General features: G+C 50.2%; 1 long non-coding RNA gene across 1 annotated transcript; it reads left to right on the forward strand.

Annotated features, from left to right (window-relative positions):
- The first annotated feature begins 3452 nt into the window (after window positions 1-3452).
- LOC133213441 (uncharacterized) lies at window positions 3453-9509 on the forward strand. Its single transcript, XR_009725816.1, has 3 exons — window positions 3453-3526; window positions 8838-8927; window positions 9432-9509. It is a non-coding gene; the product is annotated as an uncharacterized LOC133213441 (long non-coding RNA).
- The last annotated feature ends 356 nt before the right edge of the window (window positions 9510-9865 follow it).

The raw sequence follows: 9865 nt of genomic DNA on the forward strand, positions 1-9865 counted from the left end.
GTGAATGAACAACACAACAGTTTTATTGGCCTATAATGTCTAAGCTAAACGTAATGTCTAATCTAAACCTCAAGTCGAATCTTGTGTCTAAACTAAGCTAAAATTGGATCTAAACCTAATGTCTAATCTAAACCTAAAGATGAGTCTTCTTCATGTCTAATGTAAACCTGAAGTCAAATCTTCGTCTAATCTGAACCTTATGTCTAATCTAAATCTGATGTCGAATCTTCTGTGTGTCTAATCTAAACCTAATGTTGAGTCTTCTTCTTGTCTTCTTGTCTAATCTGAAGCCTGTGTCCAATCTAAACGTAATGTCGACTCTTTTTTGTGTCTAATCTAAACCTAAAGTTGAATCTAAACCTAATGTCAAATCTAAACTCAGGTTAAAAGGAATGAGTCATGTTTAAACTACTCCCCCTTATCCTATCACTAGAGGCCCCTGTATAAAGTCCCTCTCCAGATCTCTTCAGGCATTGGGAGCGGCTCTAAGGTCTCTCTGGAGCCTTCTCTTCTCCAGGCTGGAGCATTTGGTCTTGTTGAACTCCATGATGTTTGCCATTGGGTGTCATGAGCAGTGAGGGGCCTGCAGCATCCTACTTCGTGGAGAGGGACCATGGGGCCGGGGCTCAGTGCTCTCTGAAGGCAAGGGAAATCGGCTAGTCCCAAAATGATGTGCCCTTATGGAAAAGCTTGACTGGGATCTGGCATCAGTGAAATGACAGCAGGGACATAACAGCAACGACATAACAGCCATTGGGGAGGGAGTTGGTGAGACAAGGGGGCACAAAATCACAAAATGGAATATATAAAAACATTTAGAATCAGTTTTAAGTAATGTTAAGTTTGATGGCTTTGTAACAGTAGCAATGGAAAATTATTGAGGCGCATGACACATAGAAAAAAAATAGAGTACAGCTAGAGAACGTACTGAGAATTCTCACAAGATGAATCATTACAGTTGGCATAGTTTTAGGAAAAACAGTCTAGAAGAACAGGACACAGGGATAAGGAGTATCTGGGAACTGCAAGTGTCCAGGATGGGCTACAGTAAACTAACTGATAAGTAGGAGGATAGGAGGATTATTATGTCTCTGGTGCTAACGAACCAATTAAACTGGTATGAGCATCTACTGCGCGTGCTTCAAAGGCTGCCAGAAGTGATGAAGATTGTTGGAAGAAGTAAACGACCCTCAGAGACCATCACCACAATTCTGTACTCATGCGGGGAACTCTCTGGAAAGTGATGTAATCCATACGTAGCCTCATGAATATGTATGTATGCCCAGGAACTATAAAAGGATGGCTTGTATAGCAATACGGGGACACACGTTAGGAGGAGTTATCCCCGTGTCTCCCGGCGCCGCAATAAAGAATACCTGCTTGTCAGCTTGAAAGCTTTGTTGGCAAGTTTCTTCCTGGAGTTTTCTCCGAATCAGTTTGGCACCCCAGATGGGACCCTCTCTGCTCGGCTGCAGGACCCGCTGAGGACAGGGCTCCCTAGGGACCTCGGGAATTTTTCCCGGAGGGACCCCTCAACTCATGCAGATCGCTGCGGGAGCAGACAAGGACCATCTCATAAAGGGTATTCTTTTCTTTTCTATAGTCTGTAAGATGCAGGGGGCATCTCGGCTTGGTAAATTGGTTTGGTAAGCGTACGCATGGTTTGGAAGCCTTCTGTAAATCCAGATAGGAAATCTCGTAGGTAAAGGTATATACCAGCTGCTGGCATCCGTTTGGTATACACCCACAAGGAGCAGGGGGCTTCTTGTGGTTTGGGTCCTGCAAGATGCAGGGGGTGTCCTGTGGAAATGGTTTTGGATCTTGTTGGTATTTGATTTATTTTGTGGCTTGTTATGTTAAGGATTTTGGTCTTGTGATTTTGGTATCAGCGACAGACTCTTATAACTAAACAGGGGGCATCTTGTGGTTTGGGTCCCACAAGATGCAGGGGGTGTCTTGTGGAAATGGTTTTGGGTCCAGTGTGCTATAAATAGCCCATAAAGGATTTGATTCAGTGATGCTGTCAGCGTGGGTGCCTGAATAGGTTAGTCGAATTACCCTCCGATACAGTGGGCTGTCCAGTATGGTTCCCACAGTGGGGCACAGACAGGCTGGTCGGACACAAGGGTCTCGTCCTTCCTGGGACACTGACAGGCTGGTCAACTATAGAGCGTTCAAGGAAACTCCCCTATTAATGTTATTCATCTTATTTTGTGGCTTGTTACAGTAATGATTTTGGTCTTGTGATTTTGGTACTGGTGACAGGATGTTATAACTGTGTTATTAACTGGTTGAATTTAAGTCTCTGTCTCAAGTGTTGTAACTGTGTGGAGTGTGTCTGGGGGATCCCGTTTGTGTGTGTGTGTGTGAATGTGAGATTGATAATGGAAAATCAGCAGAGTGAAGAGATCTGGGGTGCATTTTGTGAGAGTGAATGCATCTTTTGGGTGCATTTTGGCACACTGGAAAGAACTTGGAGGGTCTCCTGGGGGCTTGGTAAATAAGAAAATATTGGTAAAATATTGTAACCAATGGTGGCCTTTGTATACTTTGGAAGATCAGGAAAAATGGCCTAAAAATGGAACTCTGAACTGTAATACATTGTTACAGTTGATGTTGTTCTGAGGGGGAAGGAAAATGGGATGAAGTAATGTATGCAGATATGTTTTTCACTTTAAGAAATCACACGGAGTGACAGACTGAATGCAAAATTAATATAGCTCTGCCAGATTCCTTAATTTTGGCTTTGGAAAAGGACAGGGAAAAACTGAAAGTTAAGCTGGAGATGCTCAGCCTGTGACATTGGGGAAAGATGTTTAAAGTTAAAAAACAGTAATCAGGAAGATAGGGTGGAAAATCACGTACCACAGGTACCTCCGAGAGGAGCACTCTCTGCATCTCTCCTATCTGATATTGATAAGGAGGAAGAGATTGCTGTCACTGGCAACCAGCGGCACATCCACGTTCAGAGTTAAGAAGGGGTTAAACCAGAAGCGGTGTTGCAGAGGCAGGCACCTGCAGGCCCTGCAGAGCAGGGGGAGCCGCTGTGAGAAGGAAAAAAAGGGAAAACCAAGGGGGAAAGAGGGGGAGCTCGAGCAGCTCCTGTGTCTGAGTGTGGGAGGAGGGATGTCGGGAGGAGGTGGGGGAGTGGGCTCTTCTCTTCTGTGGGACCGGATCGGTGTGCGTGCTATGGGGGGTTTTGGACGCTGGAAGTGAGACTGCCTGGGGGGAGGGGGCAGTGCCATGGGGTGGTTCTGGTGACTGAACTGGAACTAAACTGATGGGGACCTAGGGAATCTACGCTAGCAGATCCACCGGTTACACGAAAACTAGGGACTAGAGGAAATAAAGTGGAATTTTAGTGGATATAGGAGCAACTTAATTGGTGTTAAATCAGAGAGAAAAGAATTCGTTACAGATGTGGGAGCTACTGGGGTGGTTTTGGGGTAGGTTTGGGGCTGGTTTTGGGCTCTGGCCCTGTATCCCACAGGAGAAGCAGGACAAGGTGTTTTTGGGGTGTTTTAGGGTGCCTTTGAGGTGACTCTGGGCTCTGACCCTGTATCCCATAGGAGAAGCTGACTAAGATGGTTTTGGGTTGTTTACTGATTTTTTTGATATGTTTTGGGATACTTTTGGGCTCGGACCATGTATTCCATAGGAGAAGCAGGACAAGGTGCTGCTTTATCAGCAGCACAAAGGACAAATCAGGGGGTTTTGATGTCATTTTTCCCTACCTCCACCCTGTGTCTGCAACAATCAACTTCGCCTGTTTCCTGAAGGGCTTTTGCCTGCCCTAACATAGTTTATTCCCCTCTGCCCATGGCCCTGGCTGCTCTGAGGAAGCCTCCTCAGGTGCTTCCATGTTGTAGGGTTAGAAATGGAGTAGGGTCAAGAAGGGAACCTGCCCTCTTTCTTGGAATGCAACTTTGCTCAATATGGGCTGTTGGGGCATCTGGAATGGAGCTGCTGCAGCCAAAGGGAAGGAAACTTGTCCCGGACTTTGGATAAAGAAACACTTTAAGTTCAGTGAATTGAAGCCTGACCGCAATAACTCTTAGGCCCCACTTACCACTGGTTTGTTGAAGTCACGTGTAGCTGATTTCCTATGGATTAAATAGGGAACTTGAATAGGACTTTGATTTAATGGGACCTCAATCAAACTTCCGAATCCAGTACTGGGAAACGTGCAGATTTCTGTAAAGCCTTCAATGCAGCCATGCCTTACACATCCCTTTCCTGACCCAGCCCTCATTCATCCCTTTTTGCTGACTGAACAGGCCCAAGCTGCTCTTTACCTGACACATCATTGTCACTGCTTCAGCTCAGCTCTAACCCCTATGTCCTCATGGTCCCCGTGGACCCCGCACACCCCCAGCCCTGCTCCCCCCCTGCTGCCGGATACAGGCCCCACCGCCGGTTCAAGGCCCGCCTCCGCCGCAGCCAATCAGCGCGCGGCTCTCCGCGCGGGGCACGCTGGGAGTTGTAGTCAGGACTCCGGCGCATGCGCACGTTGCAGCCCGGGGGGGCCGCGGGACCCCCGTGAGGGGCGGGGCCTTTCCTCACGGAGCGGGGGGGGGGGGGAAGCTTCGTTTGGGGGCTGGGGTCCGGTTTGAGGGGCAGGGGTCCCATTTGGGGTACCCGGGTCCCAGTTTGGGGGCAGGGGGCCCATTTTGTGTGCTGGTGTCCCATTTGTGGGGTCTCATTTGGGTGCCGGAGGGTCAATAACGGGGGGGTTCTCTCTGTCACAGTTTAATCACAGACACTCACAGCTCACACCAACAGCACCACGATGGGGGGGGGGGGTGGCCACGACATCCGTTATTACACAACACCCCATAATCCCCATGGGGCACCCCCTCTTTTCCCTTCCCCCCCCCCTTGTTTTGCACCACCAACACCCCCCCCCCCCAACCCAACCGAAGGTCCCCAAGTTCTCCCCACCCATTGCAAATAATTAAAACCCGGGGGGGTACCCCCAAAGTGCCCCCCATTGATCCCCCCGCACTGACCTTCGGGGGGCTCGGCCATGGGGGGCTCAGGCAGTGCCTGGGGTACCCGCGGTCGCAGTCAGCACAGAACAGCAGCTGGTCCGGGGGCATGATTTGGGGGGTTTGGGTGGTTTTGGGGTGCAAGGGGTGGTTTGGGGGTTATTTAGGGTGGATTTGGGATGGTTTGGGGGTGATTGGGGGTGGGTTTGGGTGATTTGGGGTAGGTTTGGGTTGATTGGGGGGGTTGGGTGTTTTTGGGGTGCAAGGGGTGGGTTTGGGTTGATTCGGGGTGATTTGGCAGTAGTTTTGGGTTGATTTGGGCTGGGTTTTGGGGTGATTTAGGGTGGGTTTCAGGTGATTTAGCAGTAGTTTTGGGTTGATTTGGGGGGGTTTTGTGGTGATACAGGGGCTGGTTTGGGTTGATTGGAGGGGTTGGGTGTAGTTTTGGGGTGAGTTTGGGGTGATTTAGGGGTGGGTTTAGGGTCATTTGGGTTCTTTGGGGGGTGAATTAGGGGTAGTTTGGGGTTGATCTGGGGTGAGTTTAGGTTGATTTGGGGTGGGTTTGAAGTGTTTGGGGGAATTTGGGGTGGGTTTGGTGTGATTAAGGGTTGTTTCAGGGTGGTTTTGGGGTTCAGGGGGTGTTTTGGGGTGGGTTTGTGGGAGAGAGGGTGTTTTGGGATGGAGGGGGTATTTTGCAGGTATTTTTTGAGTGGTTTTGGGTTGATTTGGGGTGGTTTTAGCGTGATTTAGGGGGGATTCAGGATGTTTTTGAAGTGCAGGGGGTGTTTGGGGGTGGTTTTGGGCTGTTTTGGGCTGTTTTAGGCTGTTTTGTGGCAGTTTCAGGGCTGGTTTGGATTGGTTTGGGGCTGGTTTTGAGCTGGTTTGGGCTGTTTCGGGGCTTGTTTTGGCTGTTTTGAGGCTGGTTTTGGCTGTTTTGGGTCCAGTTTGGGCTGTTTTGGGCTGCTTTTGGGGTGTTTGGGGGCGGTTTTGGGTTGGTTTGGGCTGTTTTGTCGTGTTTTGGGCTGGTTTAGTGCTGGTTTGTTCTATTACGGGCTATTTTGGGCTGGTTTGAATCAGCAGGGCTCCCTCCCTGGCACCGGAAGGAGTGCAGTTGTTCTGTATCTCATTCTTTCTCCTTTTCTCTCTCTGTTTATCTGTGTGTGCAGTCACAGCTGGGGTATGGCAAGGACAAGTGCAAGGCAGCTGGGAGCAAGAGCGATGGACTCTGCAGCTCTCCAGACTATGCACTAACCCACGGGCTGCTGAGCCCTTTCCCCTGTCCTGTCCCAATACTGACCACACGGTCAGTTACAAAAATGAGGATTTCTACACCTAAAATAGCACTTGTCAGCTGAGAAACTTCTGAGAAAATGCTGATAAAGTCACGCCGAGGCTCTGCTCTGCAGCCACCATCTTCATAGCTGTGAATGCAGGCCCTGAACCTCTGTTACAACCTGACATCCCTCATGCCTATTGGAGCTTTTGCAGAGCGGCTCCATGCAACCCCTGCAGTGGCACAGAGCTGAGGCCTTGGAGCCACAGGGCTTCACCCAGCACACTCAGCCACCAGCACCAGGAACGGGGAAATGCATTTGAACGTGAGGGGATGGTGGAAATCTGAAGGGAAATGAACTGGTTTTACCCTGAGAAGTCTCCCCTACCCTGTCACTGCCTTTTTCTCTTCTGACAGTGCCCCATGCCCGGAGGCAGCAGATGGATTTGAGTAAAGTAAATGATCCTGCAGCAGCTTCTTCTCTGTGGTAAGTCCTGCCATGGCAGGAATGAAGGGGAACGAGAGCAGCTTTCTGGCTGCTCCAGCTCTGGGATGGCTGCTCTGTGCCTGGAGCAGGAAGAGCTCTTGGGGAGCTGTTGTGCTGGAGTGGGGAGGTGGGATGGCATGGGGGGGCTGCAGAGCTCTCCGGGTGTCCTGGGCAGGAGAGCAGGGGGCACAGGGGTCCCTGCAGGGAACTGCCCTGCAATGGCCCAGGCTGGGGCTGCCTGGCTGGGAGCAGCCCATGGGAAAGGTCTGGGTGGGCCGGAGCTGGACAGGAGGTAGCGTGTGCCCTGGCAGCAAGGGAGGAGAGCAGCATCGCGGGCTGTATGAGCAGGAGCACGGCAGGAGAACAAGGGAAGGGATGCTCTGGAATGCTCCATCCAGGCTTCAGATCCCCAGTTCAGGAACGCTACTGGCAAGCTCCTTCCTTCCTTCCTTCCACGGGGAGGAAGAAGCACCTCTCTTCTCCTCCCCATGGCACCTGCGGGAGAGGCTGGGGAGGAGAAGGGAAGGCTGATGGGGATCCGAGATCTTGGGAAGGGAAGGCTGATGGGGACTGTCTGCCTGTACCGGCAAGGAGGACATGGAGGATCCAGAGCCAGGCTCCTCCCCATGGTGCCTGGTGGGAGGACAAAAGGCAGGGGGGGATAGCGACAGAGGAGAGGTTCAGCCAGGACAGGAAGCAACCTTGTTGCCATGGGCTCAGGCAAGTGCTGCATCTGTGCAGGCTGTGCAGTCTCTGGGCTCGGGGAGTTCCAGCTCACGCTGAACCAAGCCTTGAACCGTGTGCTCTGACCCTGCTCCTGACGGCTTGGACTTGGGACCTTCTGGGGTCCCTTCTGAAACTGATGTGGCCTATTGTGTACGGGGGGTTGTACAAGGGGGTTAGACAAAATGTACGGGGGGGATTGTACAAGGGGGTACTGTTTAAGTTATAGCTGGCTTGACAAGCTTAGCAGATGCCTCATCAGGCATTACCAGGAAAGAACCTCCTAATAAGGAGAATAGAGGGGGGTTGTACAAGGGGATACTGCCTAAGTTATAGCTGGCTTGACAAGCTCAGCAGATGCCTTATCAGGCAGTACCAGGATAGAACCTCCTAACGAAGGGAATAGCGCATTAAACCAGTTGGACACAGACCAGGCCCATCCAGCTCCTAAAGAGCAGGCGTGAGGACCAGAGGTAAAAAGTTCAAGCCTGAGGCAGACTCGTTTACTTCATCTTGAAGACCCCTACCCACAAGAGGAAGACTACTTACTTCATCTGAAGACCCCTGCCCAAGACCACCAGGAGGCACTGCGCATGCGTGGAGAGCCTTTTAGCTCATTAGAATACGAAGCGGAGATAGAATTTGAATATGTATAGGCGTATTGTGCGACCTAATACATATGTATGACTTTACAGGATAAATGTAAAAGGAAAACGGGACTGAGGCACGCATGCCTTTTGGAGGACCAATCCCCCCAATCTTCAGCTGAATAAGGCATACCTTATCTTCAATAAGACCAACCTTCAATAGGACCAATCTTCAGCTGAATAAGGCATACCTACTTTACAACTTTAACGAGTTGTGGAGTCTATTCCGCTATCACCTTCCATCCTCTGTTCTCTTACGTTGTTGGCTCTGACCCTGTATTCCAGAGGAGAAGCAGGACAAGGTGGGTTTGTGTTGTTTGAGGGTGTTTTTGGTGTGTTTATGGGGTGGTCTTTGTCCCTGGCCCTGTATCCCAGGGAAGCAGGATGAGGTGTGTTTGGGGTGGTTTTAGGGCTGTATTGGGGCTCTGCCCCTTTATACAATAAGAGAAGGAGGGCAAAATGGTTTTGGGGTGGTTTGAGGCTGGTTTGAGCTGTTTTGGTTCTCTGACCCTGTATCCCATAGGACAAGCAGAACCATGTTGTTTGGGGGTGGTTTGGGGGTGTTTTGGGGGTGGTTTTTGTCTGTTTTGGGGCTGGTTTGGGTGTTTGACCCTCTATCCCGTAGGAGATGCAGGACAGGGTGTTTTGGGGGTGTTCTAGGTGGTTTTGGGGGTCATTTTGGCTTCTGACCCTGTATCCCATAGGAGAAGTAGGACAAGGTGGTTTTGGGGTGGTTTTATGCTGTTTTGTGGCTCTGACCCTGTATCCCATAGGAGAAGCAGGACAAGGTGGTTTTAGAGCAGTTTAGGGTGTTTTGGGGAAGTCTTGGGGTATCTTGGGGCTGGTTTTGGTCTCTGACCCTGTAATCCATAACAGAAGCATGAGAAGGTGGGTTTGGGGTGTTACAGGATGTTTTTGGGGTGTTACAGGGTGTTTTTGGGGAGTGTTTGGAGTGGTTTTGGGCTTTGAGCCTGTATCCCATAGGAGAAGCAGGACAAGGGGGTTTGGGGATATTTTGGGTCTGTTTTGGGGCTCTAACCCAGTATACCCTAGGAGAAGCAGGACACATTAGTTTTGGGGTGATCCTAAGGTGGTTTAGGGTGTTTTGTGAGTGGTTTTGTGGTGTTTTGGGGCTGTTTTGGGCTGTTTTGTGGCTGTTTAGGGGCTCTTACCCTGTGTCCCGAAGGAGAAGCAGGACAAGGTGGTTTTGGGGTGTTTTAGGGTGGTTTTGGTGGAGTTTTGGGGGATGTTTTGGGGCTGTAACCCAGTATAACCTAGGAGAAGCAGGTCAAGGTGGTTTTGGGGTGTTTTAGTGTGGTTTTGGGGTGTTTTTGTGTTGGTTTTGTGCTCTGACCCTGTATCCCATAGGAGAAGCAGGACAAGGTGGCTTTGGGCTGGTTTGGGCCTGTTTTGGGGTTCTAACGCTGTATCCCATAGGAGAAGCTGGATAAGATGGTTTTGGGGTGCTTTGCTGTTTTTTTGGGGTGTTTTGGAATATTTGGGCCCTCTGACCCAGTATCACATAGGAGAAGCAGGAGAAGGTGTTTTTTGAGTGGTTTTTCATGGTGGTTTTGCTGTCTTTTTGGTGTGTTTTGGACTCTGACCTTGTGTCCCATAGGGGAAGATGGACAAGGTGGTTTGGGGGGGTTTGTGGTTTTTTTGGTGGTTTTTAGGTTGAATTGGGGCTGTTTTGGTGCTGATTTTGGTCATTAACCCTGTATCCCATAGGAGAAGCTGGACAAGGTGG

The sequence above is a fragment of the Neopsephotus bourkii genome, unplaced genomic scaffold, assembly GCF_033783945.1.
Source record: "Neopsephotus bourkii isolate Nb327-2 ecotype Australia unplaced genomic scaffold, CSIRO-AGI_Nbou_v1 NB_818, whole genome shotgun sequence".
Classification (NCBI taxonomy): Eukaryota; Metazoa; Chordata; class Aves; order Psittaciformes; family Psittacidae; genus Neopsephotus; species Neopsephotus bourkii.